The sequence below is a fragment of the Cyprinodon variegatus genome, unplaced genomic scaffold (genome assembly GCF_000732505.1).
Source record: "Cyprinodon variegatus isolate N-32 unplaced genomic scaffold, C_variegatus-1.0 Scaffold1063, whole genome shotgun sequence".
Lineage (NCBI taxonomy): Eukaryota > Metazoa > Chordata > Actinopteri > Cyprinodontiformes > Cyprinodontidae > Cyprinodon > Cyprinodon variegatus.
In genome coordinates, this window is record NW_015151516.1 from 131,300 (window position 1) to 136,367 (window position 5,068).

Below are 5,068 nucleotides of genomic sequence, written 5' to 3' on the forward strand. Positions count from 1 at the left end.
ATGCTTGTAGCGACAGTGGATAGAATAAAGCAGAATGATGAAAAAGGGGTCCCTATGTCCTCCAGCAGTCTAAGCCTATAGCAGCAGAACTATAGAGATAGCTCAGGATAACCTGAGCCACTCTAACTAGAAGCTTTACTTTACTGCATTTCTAAGCTATTTAGCTCTGTGTTTGACGTAATAAATTAATCAGGCTGCACTTGATCATTTATTGGAGGGGGAGTGAATGAGACAATGATACATATACTGGCTGAGATTCATAGACCCATATGAAAGGACTCTTACCAATATGTTGTTTAGCTGTTGGAAAACCAGCGCTACTAGTAGATTGGTGATAGATGCTGCTGTAAAAACAGACCAGCTCAGGCACAGTGTGTGTGTTTGGCTTTTCTCAGCATGTGTCATAAACCCCCGGCAGCACACGATAACAAACCCCTGTCTAAACTAGCTTTTTCTTCCAGCCAGTGACTGTCCTGATTGGTTGGACTCGAGGCCCAGCTCGCCATTGGCTGTTTAATCATTCACTCGTAAAATAGGTCCTTTAATTACTGAGCAGTCCTGCCTATGGTGCTTTCTGCCCAGGCTTTAATTATTTAGGCTAACCAAAGAGTAAGAGATAGATCACTGACATAATGTTATTAAATAAAGGAGAAAGTTTTATCCTTATTTTAGCAAATCTAGATGTTTGATGTGATCAAGAGTCAAAGACTGAGCAATAAAACAGGTAAATGTACCGAACATTATGTCCTCTATTATGTCATTTATAGTTTTCCAGTCTTATGTCTTCTGTTTGCCCGTTTCTTCTTAACAGGAATTATTTTAAATATAAATGAATCAGCAACTCTTCTGTGTTTTGTTTTTTTTCCTAAATAAAGGAGCAAAGCGGATCTTTATTAGAGTCAAACTTCTGATGTCGCTTCTGCGTTCAGGTCTGCGTTTTTATTCCCTCATAACCAAATCCAATTGCTGCTCAAATCTATCTAGGACTTAAACATTTAATCAAATTAATTGTAATTAATTGATTAATTTAGGCCTCTGTCATGCCTGTAGCTGACAGAGTGACCTATTTAGAGCATAAATTATACCAAAACTGTAAAAAAACAAAACAATTATATATATAAAATTTTGTATTTCAGATAAAAATTATTTCATTTTCAAATTTATTTTAATTGAAACTCCAATATAATATTTTATCTCCATTCACTTTTTTTCTTTTTTATCTTATGTTCCTTAACTGTGATTCCTGAACAGCACTTTGGTCGTTTTAAATGTGCTTTAGAAATAAAGTTTGAGTTGAGTTGAGCTGAAAAAAACATTTTTGTCTGTCAATCTGCTCTATCCAGAACCCCTCCAGTGGGAGGAACATTTGGTTATCCAATAATTAAATGATTAATCGACAGATGAATGGATTTGCAACCAGAACCACACCTTAGAAATCCCTGAAATGCATCATTTCTGGGCTCAGCATTGGCTGCTGAACACAGAGCGTGTGTTGATGCCCAGTAGATGTCCTACCCTGCAATGGCCAGTAGGAGGAGCCGCATATGGAACCGAGGCTCCGACCCTCTGGTCAATAATTACATCATAATGCATGGCCTGTTCATCATCAGAGAAAGCATTAGCAGCCATTATCCCAGCGCACCTGCGACTGGAGGAGCAACCAATCAGAGGAAACAAAGACAAGCAGCATGTCATTAAGGCCTGTGGTTTTTCAAAACATCAAAACTTATTTGATAGTGGAAATGATTAAAAGGTTGTTTGGAATGACATAAAATGTTGTTTTTAAATAAGTCGTATTTATTTAGTCACGCTGGGTAGTTTAATGAAGGACTAATTACCAATATTTGTTAGATCCTAAAGAGAAAACCCCCAAAGCGTTAAAGACTAGAACATTATTTAACTCTTTATTTACATTTTAGTCACTATTAAGAGCCGCTGTAGAGGGTCCAAAGAGCCGCATGTGGCTTTGAAGCCGCATGTTTGCAGACCCCTCGTCTAGAAGTACAGCTAAGAGCTGCAGAGCCAGACTGCGGACTCATTTTCTATCATCTTCAGTGAGATCCGCACTCCCAGATGTTAAAGTCGTGTTCTGTGTGTCCTTATGTTCAGAGACTTTATCGTAAATGAAAGGTCTCACCGTGGCAGCTTTAGTTTGGTCTTCCTGAAGCATCAGGATTTCCATTTAATCTGTTTGGGATGGGACCATCCAGGACGCAGAGCTCTGACATTTCTCTGCTCAGTTTCACCAAACAGAACGATCCTGTAGGACAGTAACGTCGCAGTCAATTCCTTCCTTTGTGTGCAACTCTAAAACCATGTCAACCGGGCCTCATTTGGGGCCTTGGATCATTTCCCCGGAGGCTAAAACAATGAGAGCCATTCTGCCATATCCTGGGCTGTCCTAAAGCCTGGCAAACACACACATGCCTGTCATTTCTCATTTGTCTGCTTAATTATAGCATTACCAAATTTCATTTTCTCTGCTGCTCCCATGAAATAACATTATGTGCTTCAACACGTCTGCTTCAGTCGTTATCTCCCTTATCTCTGCTTCTTCCTTTTAAATTCACATTTCCTGAGATCGTTGGCAGATATTTCATTTTCTACTATCCATGTTTTTATTTTTGAAATGGAAAATAAATGGAAATGTCAGCTCTTCCTGACAGCATGATGTTAAAATGATGCCTGGTGTTTGTTTCTGGAGCTTTGATGGTTCCTCCCTCCACTTCCAGCATGTTCTTTATGAACGTTTGCTGTACAACTGTGATTCCCATCAGGAGGAACTCGTTTTGCTTTGTGAGGACCCAATTGAAAAATTAAACAAGCATTTATCAAGTTTTTCTTATATGTCTGAGTTCACCTTCGGCTTTGACACACAAAAAATGTTTTTTATTTTATAATCAGTTATTGTGCGTTCCACTTTTGGCCAATCATCAATACTTGCCCAAAGAAAGGAGGAACCCTGATTGAAGGAAACGGGACGATTTAGCTAAAAATCTAAATTACGATTATTTTCAGACAATATTGCGATCTTCCTTTGCCCTAAGCACAAGCTTGTGGATGTTTTCCTCCAGAGTTCGAGTTTTTCTGTGAATTTAAATCCTGCTTGTTCAGAATCCAGTGCTGCAGGACTTCACAGTAACATCTGCATTAAAAAAGTTCTTCCTTCTACTATAATGCATAGATCTATGTGCTAGCTGCAGCTCTCTGCTCCCTTCTGTGCAACAGCACCCCCTCTTTAATTGTATTACCGCCACCTTAGTCTGTGCAATTTGACAATTGAATTTTTTTAAATTGCACTTTATTGCAGATGCAGCTAATTGTCCAGCCATAGTAGGAACTCTCTCTTCTATCGAAGATATATATATATATATATTAGTTTTACAAAGATGGAGATGAAACTTAAAGACGGTCACTGGTTTTCAAAGGTGCTTCGCCAAAATGGAGTAAAAGTAATGGTTACAACTTTATAATAAGTATAATAAGTACAAAAAACATGTTTTTTAAAATTATTTCGATAATATAATAACTTGTGGTAGAATAAAAAGATCCAGCTGAAACTTTTCTGTGTAAAATGTTCCGTTCTCTGAACTCCAGCATTCATCCGGTCCAAAAAGGCTAAAAGTTCTGGTGGACGTTGGTTCTGGTACCAGAGAGATGAAGAGGTCTGCTGGGTCACACACTGACTGCGGCTCACAGAAGTTGTCTTACGACTGGAAAAGTTGCGGGTTTGATTCCAGCTTCGCAGACATTCATAAATGTTCCGGTTCTGATCCGAACAGCAGAACTCTGTGGTCAGCGAGGCTAGAAAAACGGCATTTCATAGAGATTCGTTCAGTTCAGTTCACCCAGAAGCCGCTGGTGTTGAACTGGTGGAAGGATGTGACTGTACTGGGGTGTCTGAATGTAAATAAAGAAGAGAAAATCCCGTTTTTGACCCACAATGCGGAAATAAAAAAAAGAAATATAGCCGAATATAAAGCAGGGGAAATCCTGACTGCATCAGTGGATGGGAAGGACAGGTTACTTCATAACCTGTTCTGTGTGTTTGTGTTTGATCTGGTCCTGCAGTGAGATGTCACCTGGATGCAAGAAGGAGCAACAGAAATAAGACAGAGCTGCTTCCAAATGCTCCAGGTCCGGTTCTGACGAGTCCCCGTCTCTCCGAGTCCCAACAGCCGATGGCCAGCTGAGGTAACAGGGAACCTTTGGCTTCTGCAAACATTTGGGAAAAGCTTTAGTGGAGCCAGCAGAACATTAGCTGCTGTCACTACCCGATCCGTGTCACCATCTGCAACAAGATAAACATCTGAGTCGCCCTCGATTTTACTTTAAAAGACCTAAATTACATTTTCCCCTCCTTTAAAATAGTAAATGTACTAAATTATGTGTTTAAGGTTTAATAATGTATTTTCTGAGAAAATAAACGGCTTAAAATCCTTTCTGTTTTCTCCCGATCTGTACAGGAAACAGAAACCTACTAACTTTTTAAACATAAAAATAGTCTTTTTGAGTTTTATTTATTCCTTTGATGTTAACCTTATGGTATTACAACAGAGTATTAAGTCCAGGCTAGAGATTTGTATGGCTTTTGTAATCCAAGAGTCGTAACATTATGATAATAAAATGATAATATTATGAGAATAAAGTCCTAATAGTATATAAATCATAAGATTAGGAGAATAAATATGCAAATTTATGATAATAAGTAAATTTGCAACTCTATTATCGTAGATTTATGGGAATCAAGTCGTAATATGACGAGAATAAAGTGTTAAATTTATGAGAATAAAGTCCGACTGTTACTAGAATAAATTTGTAATATTTCAAGAATAAAAATTATAAGCGTACGAGAATAAAAAAAGAGTTGTAAATTTACAAGAATAAAGTAAATTTACAACTTTATTTAGTCGTAACATTATTAGAATAAAATTGTAATTTACGACAATAAAATTCTATTTTATTTGATTAAGTTTAGTTTATTTCTATAGCTCCAATTCACATCATGTCATCTCAGGTCACTTTCCAGTTCACCAGATCATCCAGTCAGATTGATTCAAAGTTTTCT

The 5,068-nt window shown here is 37.8% G+C and overlaps 1 protein-coding gene across 1 annotated transcript in view; it reads left to right on the top strand.

The window, feature by feature from the left end:
- LOC107101175 (neurofascin-like) overlaps nucleotides 1-5,068 on the top strand; it is a 129,125-nt gene that overhangs the window by 8,889 nt on the left and 115,168 nt on the right. Inside the window, exon 2 of the mRNA XM_015399976.1 lies at nucleotides 4,072-4,194. The gene's annotated coding sequence lies outside the window, so the exon portion shown is untranslated. The remainder of the gene's footprint in view (nucleotides 1-4,071; nucleotides 4,195-5,068) is intronic.